The sequence below is a fragment of the Bombus pascuorum genome, chromosome 12, assembly GCF_905332965.1.
Source record: "Bombus pascuorum chromosome 12, iyBomPasc1.1, whole genome shotgun sequence".
NCBI classification, from domain to species: Eukaryota; Metazoa; Arthropoda; class Insecta; order Hymenoptera; family Apidae; genus Bombus; species Bombus pascuorum.
In genome coordinates, this window is record NC_083499.1 from 8,883,881 (window position 1) to 8,896,187 (window position 12,307).

The following is a 12,307-nucleotide window of genomic DNA, read 5'->3' on the forward strand; positions in this document are numbered from 1 at the left end:
CGAAACTTGAGTAATATCGACCGCAGGAAAAGTCGCGGGATCGCTGGTCTCATGGCCTTTGCTAAATCGAATCTCGCGCTGCCGACAAACAGCGCGGATTTATCAAGAAATATTTCCAAACGCTTCGAGTTACCTACAATGTACGCTTACTTTGGCGAATTTTCAGACTCCGCCATTTGTATGGAACGCTTTACATTTTCCATGGACTTTTTATGGAAATATTCTTTTATCTGGACGATGATTTTATTCCGTTGAACACGTTCACGCTTCGAGAATCGCGCGAAAGCTCCCTGCAAGGATAACGTTCGTTCCAACGCGTTGGTGAAACGCAAGAAAGCACGGCGGAAACGCGGTCGTCGAACGTGGCGGAAATTCGCGTCCCCGAGGGGCGAGCACGAAGCGACGTGGAAAACAAAGTCGGCAGTCGGAGTTTAGATAACATTATTATCGAGCGAGGCTTGGAAGGAAGGGCCAACCGAGTACATGAGAGCGCGACGGGGTTCTAGGGCCCCGGCATCCTTGCCCCGGGCTAAGGGAACACGCGCCGCGGGAGAGTCGAGGCGGATCGGCGAATCTAACGACCAAATCTCGGCACCGGTGTAAAATGCAAAACAGCAGCGGAGAAGAAGCAAGAGCGTGGCGAGGCGATGGGCTCTACGTTCCTCGAACGAATTCCGCGATGCGTGGCGACCAAGGTGGAGGTCGAGTACTTTGCTCCTTCTCCTTCCTCGTCCTTCTACGCCTCCGACTCCCCTTGTTTCTCTTCTTTGCTTCTTCTACTTCTTCTTCTTCGTCGTCGTCGTCGTCGTCGTCGTTGTTGTCGTCGTCGTTCTTCGTGGTTCTACGTAGTCTCCGTTGCAGCTACTGGCGTTGTTACTTCAGCCCTTGCTCGTCGTTGTCCGCTGCTTCCTCCGACTCCGTTTTCCTTTCTGCCTCCATGCGAGAGTGCGTGAAGCAGAACGAAACGAGGCTACCCGCTTCGTGTCCACTTACAACTCGATCCGTCCTTTTGGTCGTACTCGACGCAGGAGAAAAAGTTGCTTCGATCGGTATCGAGCCCACTTTTCTTCTTTCTTGAATCTAGAGTTTTCGAGTGGCCAGGATGGCAATGTCCGCGCGCTCGAACCGATAGGACTGTCGCTATCGATTTCGTTCCACGAGTAATCCGTTCGTTTCGCGGGGAATGCGATTCTACGGTTATAGAATCGCGATGCAACGTGGTGCAGGGCTGCCAACGCGAGAAACGAAACTCGTGACGAGAAAGCTAAGGCTGTATCTACGATCGGCGAGCGATTTATAGCGAACGCGTGACGAATCGTTAGCGAACGATTAAATAATAAACGCAACGGCTTCTGGATGCCGCGCAATAAATCCGACTTAACGGAGAGTGGCGTATTATTTACGCGGCGCGGTGACAACGTTAAAAAGCCGCGAGAGGTAATAGCGCGAAATGTCGGCGGATTAAAAGCCGTGACACTGCTAGTTCTACCGATCGTTCTTTCTCGCAACGATGTAATTAAATTCCGCGAATATCATTCGCGAGCTTGTCGCTTTTCTTCTTTCACAGCTGATCCTTCGAACGATCCGATTGACTTTGCGTGGCCAAGAAAAACGCATGTACGTATATCTAAAAATCGTAGCGTCGAAGAATTTTCTATATTCGCGAGTATCAGCGAAGCGTTGATAATCGGACTTAATTAACAAAGGTAGAACAAAATTGTATTACAATCTCGCGATCGAGACGGACGAATTACAGCGACCGTGAGGAAATGGCGACAGGAAATCCCGAGTAAAGTGGCGGAACAAGCGCCGACGTCCGTCTCGCGAAATGGAGATCGGTAGCGGTGCAATTACACGCGCAAATTGTAGCCGTCGTCTCGTCCGTCGTGCAGCAAGGCCCGTCTGTCCATAAAATGACAATGTACTCGGTGCTAGAAGCGTGCTGGTACACGCTAAAACGTTTAGATCCGCGTCCCGAGATAACCTAACCTTCGTCATAGCTTACCGAGCACGACGCCGGTCGGTTCCCTTCCTCTTTGCTTTTCCTTCTGGTGTATCCGCCTGCCGCCGCTCCAATCCAGACCCATTCCTATGGGATGGAAACCATCTAACGGTAGGTCGAGCTTTTTTTACGTGTGCGCCGCCATTTAAAAGTCCTCGATCGCTCGTCCTCCATTGGAACGCGAGCTCTACCATTTCCATCAACCATTATCCACTTTTATTGTTACGTTATACTCGGCAATTTCAATCGTTTATTACGTTTACATGGTAAGCTTGAGTTGTCTCTTCTTTTCCATTTTTTTTTTTCTTTTATTTTGACTGAAATAAACGTGAGAACGTGAAATCGTAATCGTAATTAACCGTTTTACCGATGGATGGTTTTCTCGTTGGGTGATGGATGTTAGCAGGAAGCATAGTAAATCTAATGACTCTGTTACTATTGGACTTTCAATTAAGGAAGTTTCAGAGTCAGAAATCGTAACGATATCCTCTGAATTTATTTATTAGACCGATGTCGACTTTCACCGCATGATCGCGCTCCACGTTTCACTCTGATGTTCTACGAAACAAACCTAGATTTGACTTGGTCCTGAAGAATCGAGCAGAAGAGTCGCGACTACGCGAATACGGGGCAAAGATTTCCACGAAACAGCCAGGGCTAATTAGAACGAAGGCTCGTGTAATTAATCCCGAACACGCTTAGACAAACGTTTCCCTTTCGAATGCGCGGCGACAGTTTCAGAGAAGCCGACGATGGTTCCACGAAACCGATCGCCGATTCTGCATGCTCGTCACAGTACGAACGCGTGCTCTCTGCCGTTTCGACGAAGAGAAGGAAAGAAAAAGAAAGAGGAAAGAGAAAGGAAAAGGCAGCAGCCGACCGGTGAAGAGTTTACGAGCAGGAAATCGCTCGTTTCGCCGTAGTTTTCGCGCGTGCTCGGTTTTTCGACGTGCCTCGGTGAAAATTCGAGTGGAAAAAGGCGAAGATCGTCGCGAGAATCGTTGGAACGGTCACGTTCATGGACTCGGTTGAATAATTCGCTAGTTTACAGGGCGGGCACGACGCGTTGATAGTTTGATCCTTTGGTTAGAAAGTGTCGCGCCTCTGCCAACATTCTTAAAACGTTCGCGAGCACGTTGAGTCAGCCTTTCGGGCGAAACTTTCCTCGACTCGCTGCGAAATAATCCGATTCTTTGTCCCACCGCTTGCACTTTGCTAAATGGTCGGAATTTTCGAACGTTTCTCGCAGCAAGAATAGGAACAAGGATAGACACAGACAGGACGACACTGGCTAATACTGAAAATTTTATTCGCCGCTAATTTATTAATGCTAAAGAGAAATAACTTATGTAAAACAGGTTTAAGATTGGACTTGGAGTTTCCTTCAGAACGATCGTTTAGCGAATAGTCTTCTTCTTATTCGCTGTCGTTTCCATTTATTTCTCCTACCGTCGCGTCGTCTCGCAATCGTGTCTTTTTGTTGGTCGGTCTTAAGACGGATTTAAAAAGATGACACCTTTAAGGCTGATTCGAGGAACGATCGTTGCCTCATTGGCATCCAAGTTTGCTACTTGTCTCTTCTATGATAGAGTGTTTATTAGCTTTATTGTCGCCCGTTCGTTTGACGTTCGTAGGGGAAGCGAGGCAAGCGTCACTAGTATTGGACGTTGTAAAGTCGGCTTAATGTGCCACCTCCTCGCAATTACACGCAATAAATCGTTTCGGAGCGAGCCATTACACCGCGATCCTTTATGGCATCTAGATAATGATCACTCGCGATTCCGCGCCAGTATGGTCATGCACTTTTCCAGCATCTTTCACGTCTTTTCTTTCTCCCTGCTTTTCTTATTTTTTCCAACAGTTTATATCCATCGCGGAAATATTTCACGCCAGGCCGTGATCGTTCAACGAAATACGATTCGTCGTCTAATTGATCGTGGCTACGCACAAGTCGCGACAACAGGTTTCCAGCAGAGGCAAAAGACTTCCCTGTCGTTCTTATGCTTGGAATAATTTTCTAGTTTGCAGGGTAAACATAAGAGGCTCGTGTCGCCTCGTAGACTTGGCTCTGCCTCGAACCGCGTTACGATGAATTCGTTCCTGAACGCCCCGTAATTTCAACGCCCCGCGATATTTCATCGTCGCGTCTCGCTGTTACAGCGCGTCTTTCAGCCCCGACCATCCTTTTTTTCCCTCCACGCAGTCATGGGACGTTAGCGATTTTTCTTGCTGAAACTTATTGCTCCTGTTGCGTCTCCGCGGGGATCGAAGGATAGGTGGTATTCTGGTAAAGTCAAGGTACTGGTTGTTACGGGTTTTTAATGAGAAGAATCGTTTGCGGAGAGTGTGAAATGGAAAGATCGCATGCGATGTTTCTTATATCCGGGATAGTTTCTTTTGCTCTGGAATTTAAAGTTCGAGTTTTCGAAGTTGCTGCATAGAAAAATGTTACCATAATGGAAATTGATACGTAATATTAGTAGGAGCATTAAGAGGAAAAAAAGAGAAAAAGGAAATAAGGATCGAGGAGATTCGAAGGAAAGGGAACTTTCAAGAAAATTCACAGAGTATCAAATGTTAAACACTTTTATTCCTGTCGGTCATTATCATAAATTCACCAAGACTATTCTTCTTAAACACCGTGTATATTCTGTCTGAAACGATCTTTACAAGCAGAGGTCACGATTAGCTTTCACACTCACGATGATTTACTCGTTTACATACACGATGGTTTTACAACGGTGTTAACAACAAATAAAAAAAGAAGATATCGTCGAACGAGCGACCAAACAGTATTCCTCCTTGGACGTCAGAGTCTTTGGAATACGTTTTGAATAATTTCCTAGTTTGCAGGGGGAGCACGATCCTTCTGGTGGTCTATTGTCTTGCCAGACACTCGGAAAGTGTCACTCCTTTTCCGCCGGTGTTGACGCGTCGCCTACGACTCTGCCGCGCAACGTTTCGTCGTGTTTCTACGCGACGGTTGATTCAACGCTGCGTTGATGCGTCATTCGATGAATTACCCTTGGCCAATTCATAGCGAACATACCAGTGAAAAGCGCATACCTTCCTAACGTAACGCGAAAAGGCCGCTGGAAGTCGTCGCCAAGCGCACAATCGAAACGCTAAATTTCCATAGGGAAAAAATTTAAAAATACCAGACAATGGAGACGTTGCAAACGTTACTATTTGGAAATCTCGCGTTTCAAATATTTCGGACGTTTCATTACGTATTTCGCTTGCTCGAAAATGATATTCGCATTTTCAAGCATTAAAATCGACCTAATTAACATCGATTCGAACCTTCGTTTATCTTTAATCGCGTTCTTACGTTCCGGAACAGAGCGATTCGTTGTAGCGGACGTTAATAATAAATCATATACGATAGGCGGTCACGGGTTTCGTGGACCTTCCGGTTTGAGTTGGCAGGTCAGGCGGCGAGGAAGGAAACAGGAAATGTGGCGGGCTGGCGACTAAACGCGTGAGCTGCGCGCGCGATAGAAAGCGGAAGGGAGGCGAGCGATCGTTCGCTTTTCGATGTTCGTTCACGCTTGCCCGCGGTGATTTTCGGCTCGCTGTTGCAGTGCGTACGACGGACGGTTCGTTGCAGAAGCTAACCTTGGCCTCTTGCGTTTCTCGCGCGTCCAACAAGTGCTCGTAACTTTTCCGTACGATATAGCGGTCGTATATCTTGGTAACGAGGAAAAGGAACGCGATATTTTAGTCTTGAAATCGAAATTGGAATATCGAGGTACGTTGCGATGGATGTTTCGCTTTGTATATTTGCGTGACATTTAACGAGAAACGAAGTGTATTTGCTTTTTATTCGAACATCGAACGAGAGAATATGTTTGTCAGAATTCGTGCTAGACGTCGCGGATTATCGACGATCCACGAGTTTCTTAACCTCTTGCATTTCGAAGCACGCCGCGCCGCTCAGACGCAGGCAACGTCTGCTGTCTTACTTGAAGTATCGCCCGAAGGCGCGACAGATTACATACCAATACTGTACCTACTGATTTTCGTACACTTTGCGAGAAATGAGAGGTTTCTTAATGCGAAAAGCAAGTCAAACATTAAACGTGTAGCACGGAATATAAAAGAAAGTTGCTGGTTATTCCGCGGAAAGGTCTCGATGCAAAGCGGTTGAGATCGCTTAGCGACAAACATTTGTATAAATCACGCAAATCGAAACCGTTAGATCAAAAGAGAAAAACACCGGACAAGTGTATATGTATTTTGTCATTTCTGTTGCAGATTCGGGACACACAGGACGAAAAACAACAAGTGAGTACCAGAACGAGCTTATGTAAAATATTTTCATTCGATCTATGTAGAGATCTATGTAGATTTTAACGAACGTTCGCGTTACGGAAATATCGTATAACGTTCGCGTTGTAGAATTTAAATACGCGTCGTCGAGAATTACCAGGCTCGAACAATAGCTTTCGCAACGTCTCATTAATAGATTGTTACTTGGCTTTTGCCGCCACCAGTCGATGACCCGCGTTAAGATAACAGTAACAAACATAACGTTGTTTCGAACAATGAAACCGATCGTGGCGAAAGGCATCGCGCCGTATATCATCAACGATCCACAACGAAGCGACCAAACTGCGCATCGCAATTATTCGCAACTCCGTGATACCCTGCAACGGTGCAGAATGTTATTCTTATGGAGAAGAGGTGGGGACGCTATGAGAAAGAGATTAGCTACGGATCGTAGATCGATCGATTGCTTCTTGTGGCTCCGTGGCTCACCGATCACCTGCCGAGTATTAATTACATCGAACATTGTAACCAGAAAAGCAAAAATCGCGATAATAACATTGAAACACGTCGGCAGGATTTAATTAGGAAGTTTAGCCTGGGTCGCGAGAAAAAAAAAGTGGAAACGTGAGTCATCGACGGCCCACTGACTGAACTAAACACAGTAATTACGGTATAATCATCTCCCCACGTGCGCTGTTTACGCTATCGCCCTCGAAACTCAAATTCGTAGCGACGGGTTCGAGTCGCTCGCGAGTTCCGAACAATTCATCGTTCTGCGTTAATTATTTGTCTAATTGTAACGATAAAGATAATGATACCGGTGGTGGGTCAAGATGAAGCTCAGTAAGACGAACCGGTGGAAATACGAATTTTCGGCTGTAGCGATTCTTCGTATATAGCTTATCTTCTTCGATGCTATTCGATAATGCGTTCGGAAATTAAGCTATTCTTGAGCCATTGCTTGCTAGCGATCGAAAAAACGTATGTTCATGGGACAACTTTGTACTTGTACAAAGAAAAGTAGGCGATCTGGCTCTCGGCAGCCAGTTGATCGTGCACCGCCGGACGGTTTTGCCGTACAAATCGGTCTTCTTTCCCAGGAAAAATGCGACTGTGTGTACAGCTTGCAACCAGAAAAGATGCATTTCGCGTCTCGTTCTGCTGTGCACCCTTTCGCACGAATTACGTTCGGCTTAATACCACGTTCCGTTGACAGTAATGTCGGTTTTTATTGTTTTCGCCGACACCGCTTCACGAAAGGACGACTCGCGTCCGGATTTCTATCCAGCTGAATGCTTAGAACGAGGTATAATCGATCGACGACGAGATACGAGATATCGCATTGATGACCAATCGTGGATTTTCTTGGAAATTTCATACCATTCTTCTATTTATATATTATACGAATCTCTCGTCGATCTTTCGATTTTACGAGTAAAGATGTACTTTTTGACGTCATTCTTCGGTGACGAGACAGTAGCCTCGAGTGACTAATTCGAAGAATGTGGGAATAATCGGTAAAGGGCGAAGTTTGCCAGCAAAGTGGAATCGCGCGAGTCTGCTTATTAATTTTAAAGGAAGAAGATAATTCACCGACTACGAAGAAGTGGCGAAACGTCGGTGATAAATCAGAAGCACTCGTGGAAAGATTGTTTCTAACGAATGGGATAGAATTTCTTGGCGAGTTCGCATGCGAGGACAGAGAAAGAAGGAGAGAGCCGAAGGGTTTTCAGTAACAGAAGAAAAGTCGGTGGCATGTTCTGGTTTAAGCGAGTTTCAACGAAAATAATTAATACGTTTCCATGAAGAGAAACGGTCGCGCATCCATTAACGCGATCCAGGAAGGTGTTCCGCGAACGTAGCGAGCAATCAGAGAGCCGAAACCGCTCGTTTCCCGCGCAAGATCGATCGACTGTCCCGTTTTTATGCGTTCGTCGCGTGGTAATGAGTGCTGCTCCTGTAATGGCTCGTTGCATTAACGTCGCGCCCGACTTCGTCCCGGGTACCTTCTTCGGACGACGCCTGAGTCTTCGTAGGTTTGGTCGGTAGTTTTCGGGGTGAGTTTGACGCAAGAGATTAAGAATCTCTCATGGACTGTGAACCATAGAACGTTGCGTTGGAACGGGACAAGGTGGATCTTGGATGGATTATAAAATCATATCGACATAGGGCGACGTTAAGTAATTCTCGGTACCAGCGATGAAATAAAAATCGCGGAACTGAGAGAGACTGGAAGAGGAACGCTTTGAAGTACAGTCTTGATGCAAATTTCTGCAAGTCACCAGGTAAAATACGACGGTTTAGCGTGTCGTCACGCGGCAAGAAATGGCTGAATTTTTTGTAAAAGGTAGCAGAAGTGGTGGTTTGCCGCGTGCCAATTAGTATTTCCTAGTTTTCCCAGTCGGCCCACCTTCGTTGCTATGGTATCCGCGAACGATTACTTATTCCCTTTGTTGCACTTTGTAATTACGTTTAATTAGTTTTATTACTGCGCGTACGCAATTCAAATGCTGCGTGGCTCGAAAAAGTTCCAATTAACCGGACAATAAAGATTTCCCGCGTTTCACGCGTACACTCGCACGCTCCATCATTATTTTCACCAGATCGTTCCTTACTAATTCTTTTATACGTTTAATATACGCATTTCCACTGTCGATCGCCTACCTTTCTTTCCTTTTTTTTTTTTTTTTTTTTTTTTTTATACATTCACTTCTCGAAAGGATTCGATCGGCAATGGGGTGGGTTCTTTCGCTTTCGTTCGCTTCCAGTCGTCAGATAATCACGCTCCTCAACTTCTCTGTGTAACTGGAATGAAAACGCATGCTTCTCGCATGATTCACGTCCAGTTTTGAAACGCTGGATTTCAGAGAAGTGATCTCACCCTGTTCGAGACGGTGTCACGCGACTGTACGGAGGTCGTTGATATTCTCGATGAACAGAGCTTCGTTTGTTTCGTCTCGAGTGGCTACGGCCCGTGCTAAACTTGGTGGAAAATTGCATTAGCTTTCGGTGGAAAGAAAACCGTTCTGCGTTCGGTGAATCGCCGTCCACCTTTCTTGTTTCCTTCATTTATATCTGAAGCTTTAGAATTAGTCGTAAACTGTAAATTTGTGCATTGAGCTTTATATTCCTTGCAAGAATTGAAATTTGTAGCGTTCCATCGTAACATGGCAAGTAACATCTTTGCTGTCATAAGATGTATTTGAAACACATCTTGCGCCATTTCGCGCGATCGGATCCTTCTTGCATTCGGCCTCTCTTCGCTACAGATTGCGTATAGAAGTTACGAAATTTCGGTGGCAAAAAGTCGCGTGATCTGAAATACGATCCATCGCTCGTGCCTTTGCGGCGCGATTTTTTCCAGAAGCACGTTTCTTGCCTTCTCGGCGAAGAAAAGTGTTAAGAATCGTCGTACAAGCTCGGTATAACTTGTCCAGGTTTTTTCTCCGCGGTTCACCGTCAAACCACAGGAATTCCTCCGTGAAATTGGAAAGAAGGTTACACGTATAGAGAGGAATAAAAAAGGCCGATGGGAATATCGTACGTTTTAATCTGGAAAAAGAAAAAAAAAACAGAAAATTCATGGAATTATCAACCCCAGCAGTAGAATCGTAATAGCGCTAGAATTTGAAGAAGAAGAAATTTTCAAATTGATCATTTCGGCTATCCTGGTAATATTTACGTTAACAGGCCATCTTCGATCGCGACACGCCACGAATCTCGCGTGACTGTGAATATTTTTCGGCAAGATATTCGGAGTAACACCCAGCTGACTGTATCGGATAGAATTATTCGACTCACGCGAGATAGCGGTCCTAGATGGAAACGTTAATTGCAAGTTTGGTAGAATCTCGTGGGAGCGTGGGCGTGAATTCAGGCTGATTCCATTAGCGGAATTGCGATGTTACGGAATGCGAGTGGGTGAACCATCGTGTTTCATTTGAGACAGCTGTCATTACGATATCAGCGTGTTTTGTCGAATGAAAGTGCGATTCTCCTCTATGGGCAGCTGTAACGAGGCTGCGTCGAATGGCACGTCTGGTTATACTCGTGTCGCGTCGTTATGTTGCTCTTGCGTTACGCTAGAATCGCGTCGCGTTGGACTACCGACTTCGTGTCATATTTGTACCGTCTTCGAGGCCCGCTCCTGATGTTCTTGTACTCGTATGGCAGTTACATATCGCGTACCGGACGTTGTTCATGACTGGTTGTACGGTTTTTTCGGCAGCAGTCCGTTCTTGTAAGTCTCTCTCGCCAAGTTCTCCTACCAGACGTTTTCACTTGGCGTCTTTTTACTCGTGCTATTTCTCGCATGCTAAATTCCCAGCATTTTACAATTCCTCGATACTAGCGAAAGTACAGTTGGAAGATGCAACCATTACGTCGATGAGAATACAAAACGAATAACTGAGAAAATAATTATTTATCCTGAAGATTTCTTGCATCCATGAGAAGGAACGGAAAGAAGATACTTGGGTTATTTTTACCTGTGTATTATTTCAAGTATATCATTCAAATTATACAATATATCGTTGCTGGCGCGGACAATCGTCTTATTTCCACGCCTTCTTCACCGTCTTCACCCTATGGCTTTCCTCGAGCAATACACCTCGGCATCGTAACCATCCGCTCGTGAGATATTCATACTTCTCGAAGGTAGTTTTAATAAAGCCTTCCCAAGGTCGTAGCTCGTCAGTACCAGGGGCCCCATCGAGCCACGATGCTGTCAGTGAAAATGAAGGCTCGGTTAAACCAGTGGCTAACCGGAGCCTCGGATTGTCCTTGGATAAAATTCAGACGGTGTTCCATCCTCAAACCCTTGTCACCGTTGGCCGGTTAATAGCCGTCACGTCGGATTCATTTCGAATGAAAAAGAGAAAAATCCATGCGTGATACGAAAATTAATCGACGATCACGTACACCGTTAAAGTTACATCGTAACGAACTATTTGCTCTCGTTACGATGTTACCAGTTAATGCTCGGTAATCGGGACAACTATTCTGCAGGCGTCACGTCGAAGAAAGCCGGCTTGTCCCGCGTTGCCGAAGGATGAAAGGTACACGATGCCATTCCAGAGGAAAGAGACTCTGTCAGTTGTGTTTATGCCAGTGAAATTTCACCGTAGACCGCCCCTACAGTCTTGCTACCAAAACGAACAGAAAGGGTGGCTTCCAGGTCGATGCACTCGCCGAAAGAAGCCGGTTAGAATAACTGCCGTGGTCTTAGGACGGCTAACACGGCGGCTCAAGGCATTCTACTATCTTTTTTATTTTAAAATCCTACGAAAAATGATTATTTTCCGTCTATAGAAATCCGAAAATCGTGATTTACAACGTTGTGTTCCAAAGGGATTTCAAGGGTCAACCATTCGAAACAGCCGGTACAAAATGAGAAAGAACGATAAGTAGAATATGTCCGCCATTGGTGTTACCACTCTGTAAATATTGATTTTGGCAAGAGTGTCGGTGGAAGTTATCACCGGCGGGGAATAGAATGCGAGAAATAGCTGGAACGAGATGGTGAAGAACGGCCTCTCTCGCGAGATATATTATGGCCTGTGTGGATGCGGGGAACGGGCGAGTATTTCGTTAGATTTAGGGCCAACGCCCAGAGCCTGATCCTGCTCCTGTTGCTCTTTTTTTACACACGTGGACACGGGACGGAATCCGGCGAGAGGGCAGCTGAGTAGGTTCGCAGGTTTAGGCCCGGACGATGCCATAGGCGTGACCAAGAAATTCAAGGCGACCACTTGGAGCAACGATCTCGATTCGTTTCGATCGAAATCTGCCTTGTAATCGTGAAAAATGGAATTACGCGATTACGACGCTGTCTAGTTGGGGATGCTCCGAAGAAATTATCACGCAACCGTCTTTGAAACAGGCCTCTTATCGGTATTTCCGTTCTCAACGTCGTCAGGTGTCCAATAATACACCTTGCCACCGTTTCCGAGCAAACAAACAGGAAACAGAAAGATCCGAACGGGGGGCAGCAATCAGCACAGCTAGTGTTGTACCGAGCGTAGTTTGCGGAGT

The 12,307-nt window shown here is 45.9% G+C and overlaps 1 protein-coding gene across 3 annotated transcripts in view; it reads left to right on the plus strand.

The window, feature by feature from the left end:
* LOC132913034 (uncharacterized) overlaps positions 1–12,307 on the plus strand; it is a 143,669-nt gene that overhangs the window by 72,494 nt on the left and 58,868 nt on the right. For 2 of the 3 annotated variants that reach the window (XM_060970948.1, XM_060970946.1), the window contains exon 3: positions 6,260–6,289. The exons of the other annotated variant lie outside the window; for it this stretch is intronic. The gene's annotated coding sequence lies outside the window, so the exon portion shown is untranslated. The remainder of the gene's footprint in view (positions 1–6,259; positions 6,290–12,307) is intronic. 3 annotated transcript variants of the gene reach the window in all.